We start from the raw sequence: 9,408 nt of genomic DNA, 5'->3' as shown, positions 1-9,408 counted from the left end.
TGGAGAAATATGCTGCAGGCAGTTGGCCATGTGATTCTCAGCTCCAAGGGTGGGTTAGGATTAAAGACGTTAACTTCAGAGCCTTCAGCTTCTACAACGAACTTAAATCAATGATGCTGAATGGAATCGGGCAAAGCAGTGGTTTTAAAACTGGGGCTGGGAGGCAAGGAGTTTTGCTCCCAGGGCTGATTGAACAATATCTGGCGACATTTTTGGTGCTCACCACTTGGGGGGGTGCTGCTGGCATCTAGTGGCTAGAGACCAGAGATGCTGCTAACTGTCCTGCAGGGCACAGGACAGCCCCACAGCAGAGAATCACCCACCAGGTATTAATAGTGCTAGGTTGCGAAAGCCTGATGGATGGAGAGAGAGAGAGAGAGAGCAAACGCATAGCTACAGAAGACCCAGAATCAAGCTCTTCAAAGGGGCAGAGATGAAATAGAGAAGCAAATTGAGAATACAGGTCCAGAATGGTAGGAAGAGAAACCACGTGATTAAGAGGGCACTAAGGAAGCGGGAACCTAGAGACACCGAGTACATCCACGTTTGCTAGTGATAGGCGTGTTTGGTGCATGGACCGCCTATGAGAATTCACACAACTTGCACATTTTTAAGTGGACATCTGAAACTTTTTAATCATAATCTTTTCATCACTATATATATATATATATATATATATATATATTTTATTAACTAGGTGTTGAAAATATTAAACATTTAAAAAATGAGATAGAGGGCACCTGGGTGGCTCAGTCACTAAGCAGCTGCCTTTGGCTCAGGTCATGATCCCAGGGGCCTGGGATGAAGGCCCACATTCCTGATCAGCAGGAAGCCTGCTTCTCCCTCCCCCGCTCTCCCTACTTGTGTTCTGTGTGTGTGTGTGTGTGTGTGTGTGTGTGTGTGTCTACAAAATAAATAAATAAATCTTTAAAAAGAAAATGAGATAGGAAAGGATCGACTTCGTTGGAATAACATTTGCCTGCTACAAGTTGATTTTTTTTTAAAGCAGAACAGTCTCATTTTCTGTTATTTCCCAAACCACACTGGAATGGAATGAAACCATTAAAATCCTTACTTGTGCTGTTTCCTATTATGTCCCTAAAAATATGTAGCTTAATTTAAATATAAAGGAATGAGTGTCACTAACCAAAACTGATTCTTATTCTGATGGCAGAGCACTTCCAACATCTGCCCTAATCCCCTTTCCGATGTTAACCTTTACCCTTAATAAGGAGAGGAAGCTCTAAAGGTGGAGCCCCAGGACTGCCCACAGAAGGGCATTATTTGAAACAAAACTGGTATTTCAACTTTGGTACCAGCCCAAGTCCTACACTCTAATAAGATCTGAGAGGAGTGTCTTGATCTTCCAGGAAAGAGAAGAGTATCCTGATATCAGACTGAAGAATAGGCATATCACCTATCCTACAGAGCACACATAGAGTTTGGATCTGGAAATGGACTCCCTTAAAATGATCTGCACATAAGGATTCTTTATAGAGATTTTTCAACTACCCTTGGGGACATGGTACCCTACACCCACAGGTGTAGACAAATATTTTACAAGCTATGCTGGGAATGAGGTGGGGAGAGAAATATGGAGGTTGTTATAGGAAGGTAGAAGGTTAAAGGAAGTCTTTGTTTTGGGTTTTTTCCTTTTGTTTTTAAGAAAAAGGTCATTTGTCTTCTGACTGGAAGGATCCATTGGAACAAGAACTTGATATTGACCTTGGGAGTGGAGTCCTGGAGAGGGCAGGAGGGAACAAATCCCAGGCACAAGGAAGAACAAACCCCAGCTGGGGATGTCTGCTCTTCTCAATAAACCTGCTCTGTCTTCAACTCTTTCTGTGTTTCTTGTACATTTATCCAATTACCATGTAAATTCCATGATGCCAGGGACTTTTCTGTGTCATTCGCCACAGATTTACAAACACTCAGGGCAGTGTGTAGCACACAGTACGTACTGACTAAATATTTGTTGAGTAAATGTCTAAAAACAAATTAAAAATGGATACAAATGTAGGTATAGATTTGATTGGGTGGTGGTAAGATAAGGGAATTCCTGAACAAAGGGCTTTTATTTTCTTGAAGTGTGACACTAGTGATGAAGTTTTGGAACACAGGTGAGGTTTGGTGGGGTGAGGTCCAGAGCCGATGACCAAGAAAGGATTCTTGAGATGTCTTAGGTGCAAATAGTGGTTTTATTAAAACACAGGGACAGGACCCAGGGGCAGAAAGAGCTGCTCAGACAGAGGCATGGTTGACTGGGAGCTGAAGAAGGTGAGGACAAAGGGGGTGTCCAGAAGGACTGTCATATGAAAAAGAAGTATTTCAGGATAAGGGAGACCTGGTTATTCTCAAGTCAAGGCTGTTTTTGCCTCTAATGAGGGAAAGCATGAAGACAGCTGGGAGTTTCCTGGAGATATGTTACATTCCTCCTATCACACATCCTTGTCAGTGGGCTTTGGGCTTAGAAGAAATTCAGTTTTATTACACTTCCCTCCCCCTTAGCCTCCCTCAATTTTATGGAGGGGAGGGTGATGTTAGGGCTTCCGGAAACTGAGGTATGGGTGTCTGGAAGTCAGGCTATTGATGAGAAAGCTTCTTCCTTCCTTGTAAGTCGCTAGGACATTTGTAGATGGAGGGAGACTCCTGTCCTGCAGCACTGGAATCTCTATCAGTTAAGCATCGTTTTTCCTTTAGGGCAGCCAGGAGCGCATGAGGAATGTTACACATATGGCATGGGGAGAGGGTGTAGGGTGCCAGTTTCTGCTTTGTCCTAAGCTTGCCTTCTGCTCCCTCATCCCTAGGACAGGAGCTGGGAGTGAGGTGACATAGTTCAGAAGAGGTGGGGGTAGGGATTGTTGAGGCAAGTCTTGAAGGTGTGAAACGGTCATCCATTAGAGGGAAAGCAAACTCACCGGAGAGACAAGGGAGTTTGAAGCCAGAGTTGAGTATCCACTGGAGAATTGTGGTCAAGTGTTTTAAAGTACAGCAGGTTGGCTCAGCTGTATGATTCCTTCCTGGTTTCTGGTGCATGCCGCTGGCATTGGTAGAATCATTTCTAAAGAAACAAAACAAAAGAGGATAAGCCGTTCTTTCAGAAACGATGATGAATCAAGTTTTGAACATGCTGGGTTTTGAGGCACAGGTGGGACATCAGTGAAATAGCATGAGTAGGTAGTCAGTTACATGGGCCTGGTGGGTAGGAAAGAAACAGATGGTCCGTGTATCAGTGGGAGAGATGTTGGCTAGGGAATGGGAGCTGAAACCAAGGGCACAGTTGATATCACTACAAGAGAGGGTAGCTTGGAAGAGAAAGGTTAACTGAACCCCCGGGGAAACCCTGATGGGAAAGTCACATGCATTTCTCAGGCATGCCAATGTTGACACAGATTATTGTAACTTCTGGAGGCCAGAAGCCATGTCTTTGAGACTCATTCATTCTCTGCCTCTGGCATAGCATGGGCCACATTGAAGGTAATTCTAAAATTCATTCCGATTTGGTTTCATTGCACTTTTCATTTACTAGAATCTTGTCATGGTTTGCTAGTGTATCATTTTCTCGAAAAGATTAAATAAGGACCATTTTACAAATATGGGATGAATGCCTGAAGGGATTTTGTTTAATTCATTCATTAGCTCGGGAACCACTAAGATGTTACCACCACTTCAAGCAAGAATCTCAAGGCAGACACATATACAATCAGTAATACTTAAACGAATTTGCTTTGATAGATGCAAATAGATATGCAAATGGAATGCAAATGGATGCAAAACTGCCTTCTACCGAAGGAAAGGGGGTCAACTGTACTTCCAGTGGACAAAATTCATTTACATATAGCTAGACAAGATCATCTGCATCCACATCAATTATGTACAATCTATAGAGTTGCAAAATAGCTCAAAGACAAGAAAGGCACAGAATATACCATAGAATTGGTCAGGCCAGAAGGTTACATGAGACAACACGTGTTTTCCCTTGGAAGACACTATAATCTTTTAGGTTCATTTCAATGTCTTTCGTGATTTTGCCTATGCTTTAAAAAAAAAAGTTACCCTTATTCTTATTAGTTTGAAAAAAAAACTAATAAAACACTAGTCTGTTATAAAATACACATGGAAGAATGTTCTGGCACTATCATACCCAATTTGGGGTACTAACTGATTAGGAAGATGAGGCAGAATTTGGGAGCCCATAGGATGAGTCTGTTTCCGGTTGGAATGGAAAATATTTAAGAATCAAATTAAATGATCTCAAATCCACTCTGGAATGAAACAGGTTATAAGGAAAATACAGAAGATGTTGAAATGGACCTGTTGGCTCATTGTGAGCTTTCCTGGTCGAATGGAGACCTCTACCATGATGCTTGTCCTCCATGTTCCACCCATCCCATACCTGCTATCCTGGCACCAAAGGACCACCAGACTTTAGGCTCAGTCTGCAGTTCCAAATGGAAACCCTCTGTTCCCACAGTAGTGGACAGGATGACTCTGGTTGCTGGTGGAAGCGTCAGCTGCTTTAGTCCAACAGTTCAAGAGAGGATCAGAAGAGCATAAGGACGATATTGGGAAAAAATGCTCAGACGAATTTCCAGAACACAATATTTCTCTTTGCAATTTTTGAGTGTTCTGTAGCCAACCTGCTAAAAAAATGTGAAAACTATAAATAGAGAGGAGTGGGAAGGAGAAATGAGGACCTGTCACAGTGCCAGCGAAAATAGGGAACTGAGAATCTTCCAGAGATTCAGAGTCAAAGGGGGTTAATATTTACTTAGAAAAGAAGTCGTGGGCACAAGTTCTAGGATGAAATGAAGGCAAGAGAGGGAAGTTAGGGAATCGAGAGAGAGAGAGACTTGAAGATAAAAAAAAGTCAACTTAAAGTCTCATTCCTCATTAAGGAAAGTACAGATCAGAGAAGAGGGGAGAGACTGGGATATAGTTGATCGCCGATTGTGTCTGGCTCTGATTAGAAGCTTTGTATCCACTTTTTAATTTCATCTTCCAGCCTGTTTCCTGGATTCCAGCTTCTATTTCCTATGAAATAGGTACCATCACCAAAGACAAGAGTCAAACATGTAACAGTAGTCAGATCTTTAACAGCGCGGACAACTAACTAACCGAAAGCTGGCCCGGGGACCCCTGCAGAGTCAAGTGTTACACGCCCAGTGCCTGGATCACGAGGCCATGGTAAGGATCTTGGGAAGGGTTTAGGGTAGGGAGACACACAGCAGGTTCTGGCCAGAGGCTAGTCACCAAACTTTGTGTGGCTGAAGGGGTGTGTAACAGCTGAATGTCAGCTCCCAGATGAAACTGAGGGGAATGTACTTTGGGAAGGTTTCCGCTGACTCTCTGCCTTTCCTTCGTCCTCCCCAGGGTGTTCCATTAGCATTTGGGGTCTGGGGTCTTGCCTGTTGCTCCTGGCTTTCGTGCTAAGTGGCAGTGCACTGTATGGGCTCTTGACTGTTCCCTCCTTACTCTCGGAAGGAGAACAGGCAGCAGGGATTTTCATTCTTTGTTGGCACCTACTCTCTTCAGCAACCCCAAGATCAGTAACCCAGGCTGCACAAGCTCAGGTTCATGTCTTTACCAAAGGCCGGCAATAATTTCAGAAAGGAATGACAATGAAGGTAAAAAACAGTTCAACTACTCGCTCATCTGGACTTCTAAAGCAGGTGGGGTTCCCAGACAACTTTATTCCATCGGTCTGGCACACTTGCCCCCCCTCTCAGTGCCTTGGTGATGAGTGTGGGCCTTGCTGTTTGTGCTGCCTGAATTTGCCCTTGTCGCTTATTAGCACTATGGCCCTGGGCTAAAAGTCATGCCTCTCAGAGCCAATCGGAATAGCTTATTAGACCTATTGATTCTGGCATAGTGGGCCTGTGCGGAAATCTCTCTTCTTCATCCCTCCTCCTTCTCAGTCTTCCCCTCCTCCACCTCTTCCTCCTCCTTCTTTGATGTGTAAACCAAGGTATTTGGGGAGCAGGGAATGATGTGATTTTTGGGATTTACTGTAAAATATATTCCAGACCTCCCCCCTCTTCAAAAACAAAAATACAGGCACTTCGGGGGCAGTAGAAGGAGGAGGGCCTATGAAACAGTTGGGGAAGCAGAGTGATAAGTACTCAGAGGGGCCGGGATCCTTCTGCTCTACACATTTTGGTGTATGCTTGAGAATTTTCATAATAAGAGTAAACAAAGACCAAATAATGAGGCTTCCATTCCCTATATCCAAATGACCACAACAGGGCAAAGAATGCAATTTCATAGTTGTTCCCCTGGCAATTTATTCTGATTCTCCAAATAAGATTCCAGCTCTCATCCTACCTGTCATAGTCTCTGGATATTGACTGGGAACGTTTTCCTCAACAAGGCCTTGCCAGGCCCACTGCTAGGGAATGTATTGTTTCAGATTCTGTACTCAGGTTTTAAAGATTTAATTTATTTATTTATTTATCAGAGGAAGGGGAGAGCGAGCACAGGCAGACAGAATGGCAGGCAGAGGCAGAGGTAGAAACAGGCTCCCTGCCGAGCAAGGAGCCCTTGTGGGACTCAATCCGAGGACGCTGGGATCATGACCTGAGCGGAAGGCAGGTGCTTAACCAACTGAGCCACCCAGGCGTCCCTGTACTCACGTTTTTAAAAAAGTGACCAGTCTCCTGTTTGGAGTGACTCGAATGCAAGACTCACTGTAAGCCATTGTCTTGCTGTGTCCCATCCCTTTCTAAGGACAGCTTGTGCTATCTCTGGGAGATCACAGCATTGGGAGGGGCAGCCCAGGCCTGGGCTATTACAGCAAAGCTGCAGCCTGAAGGGCACGCGTGAGATCTGTGGTTTGAGCTGTCAGAGTCTCACAGAGAAAAAAAAAGAGAAATGAATCATCATTTGACCATGACATTCCTACTAAAGGGGAGGACAGTGGGAGAAAGAGCAAGGGTAGAGGAAAGAAAAATCTCAAAATAAATGTGGGGTGGACGGCAGGAGGAGGGGGGGGCAGGTGTGGCGATGGAACCAACGCTACACAAACACACAATTCCGCCCATTCTAGAGAGGACTGGACATAAACATGCTCCCACATCTACTTGTCGGCTGCGTTTTGTCAGCCGGTAGCGAGGTGATTCTTTAAGAGCTCTGAGAACCCAAACTTGTGGCCTCCCAGCAGCTGAGCCAAAGTGGAGCTGGGAGCTGCCCAGACTACCCGAGGCTGCCAGCTGACCACCTTCCTCCCTACTGATCGGTGGAGCCAAGCTCGGCGAGGGAGAAGCCACGCTCGCGGGTGGGTGCGGGGGCTAAGGGCCGAAGCGGGGTTCCCACAGAGGCCTCCGCGCCCAGGCGGCTGCAGCAGCGGCGCACGGGGACCGGAGGCCTGACACCGGGACGCGCCCCCCACTCTGGACAACCCGCCGCAGAAGTAAAGGGCCAGCATCCCGCCACGGCTATGCTTCCCGCGGGACAATCTCGGGAGAAGGTCCTGGAAGAGGCTCGCAGGCCGATTTTCCGAGGGAAAGGTCGAAGCAACCCTGACCCTCCCCGCCCTCCCCTCTCTCGCTCACCGGGCATCACCAGCGGCGGGGCTGCTCCCCAGAAACTTACACGAGGTTGTAGTGTCACCCTCCGCCGCATGGGGGCAGCATCACCTGCTGGCTCGGCGGCAGCGGTCAGCACCCCTCTCTTGGCGGAGGCAGGTGGAGGCGGGCCTGCGGTGTCCTCTTTCATTGGCCGCGGGGCTGACGCTGCCATGTTGGAGGAAGCAGTGCCTTCTGTACGGTGGAAACGCCGTGGTTTCACCGGTAGCGTCAGGGAGCCCAGCCTCCTACCTTTCCTCCTCGCTCGAGTGTCGGTGCTGAGAGGCGGCGGCCGGCGGGATGGAGAGAAGTAGGATGAACCTGCCCAAGGGGCCGGACACGCTCTGCTTCGACAAGGACGAGTTCATGAAGGTGCGCGCCTCGGCTCTGCTCCCCAGAGCCGGCCGTAGGTGGCCTGCCCTCCTTGGCCCTCCGGGGCCTCTCCTCGGGCTTCTCCTGCGGGCTTCCTGGGCTGTCACCGCCCCGGACGGGTCCTCGGCGGGGACCTCACTGCACTTCACAGTGGGTCTCTTGGCCTCGGGTGGGCTAGGTGCAGCCTGCAGAAAGCACTTCTGTGAAATCGTGCACATTGAATGAAAAGGCCTGAAAGTTCAGAGCAAGTGGTTTTGAGCTAAACGTAAAAGCCCCGGACCCGTAGGACCCGCATCTGGTACGGTGCGGCACAGTCAGACCGCCGCTCCCCCGGCCTGACAGAAGCCTCCCAGTGCCTTGTGCCTAGAAGCTCAGCGACTGTGCGTCGAACACATCTCTGAACGCACGTACTTACCAGGAATCGGGTCAAAAAGGCACTTAACCTAACGTTTATGCCTGACTTTCGTCTTAAGCTACCGGAATGAGAAATCTGAAAGACTGTACTGTCCTTACTGGTTCTGGTCCAGTACTACAAAGCATACCAAGCTCCTTTTCTAAAGTTGCCCTACTTCTCTAGGTGAGGTCAGCCTGAAGCTGGCAGCAGATCACTGTAGGACATAAACTTACAGAATAGAAATTTAAACTGAAAAGACTTTACTGACAGGAAAGGTTCATCAGACATAGCCTTGAAAATGTCCCAAGGTTTGAATAAGAGCCAGGAGGAGCTTTATCTGTTTTCTGTATCCCTCTGGGTCTGTACTTAAACTATCAAAACATATATGTTTAATTTCTAAGGATTGGGATTTAGTAGCTGGTTTCAGTGTTAAAAAGTTTTGGCTCTGTAGGTACCTAAAATTCTGAAAAGAGTTTGAATTTCTTACTTTTTTATGGCTTCAAGTCATAATATGTTTTTTTTCTTTTTTGGGTTAACCAGCTAGTTCCTTTTTGATACTTGCATTCAGATTACATCTCCCAAACTCTGGCTTTAAAAGTGCTTATGTCTGGATCCTCTGCGGTGTGGCCATATCATTTTTAATATGTAGGGATGTCTAGACGAAGGCATATTGTACTCATGTTCTTGTATGGTGATGTTAAGCCACTGTAATAAAAGGTGTAAAGTGAATGGAGTGTCTGAAGGAGAGCACAGAGTGAATTCTCTGATCCAGAAACCTTTTGTGAACGAAGGACACGTGATGAGGAGAGAGGTCATTGGAAGAAGAAAAGGCACACACACAGACTTAAAGAATGTCAAAGCACGGAAGTCTCTTTAGCTTGTCTGTCTTTGGACTTCGTCAGGCTTTCTTTGGGCCTAACACTAGCATTTTCTCACACTTCCTAGCCCCGCCATCTTTCTCACTCTGAGGTGACAGAATGCCTTTGGTCAAAGCAGCTTCGGAAAATAGAAATCTCAAAATAGCAGTTCTAAAGTAGGACTTAGAGGTAGGAAGAGAGCAAACTGGGAAAGTGGCTAGAA

The 9,408-nt window shown here is 46.6% G+C and overlaps 1 long non-coding RNA gene across 1 annotated transcript; it reads right to left on the bottom strand.

Moving 5' to 3' along the window:
* Positions 1 to 2,387: 2,387 nt before the first annotated feature.
* Positions 2,388 to 4,618, bottom strand: LOC309863787. Its single transcript, XR_014311259.1, has 2 exons — positions 4,397 to 4,618; positions 2,388 to 3,061 (listed from the first exon to the last, which is right to left on the bottom strand). It is a non-coding gene; the product is annotated as an uncharacterized lncRNA (long non-coding RNA).
* Between the last annotated feature and the right edge of the window lie 4,790 nt (positions 4,619 to 9,408).

This window comes from Mustela nivalis (assembly GCF_964662115.1).
Source record: "Mustela nivalis genome assembly, chromosome: 4".
NCBI classification, from domain to species: domain Eukaryota; kingdom Metazoa; phylum Chordata; class Mammalia; order Carnivora; family Mustelidae; genus Mustela; species Mustela nivalis.
This window is presented reverse-complemented; position numbering and strand designations above follow the sequence as displayed.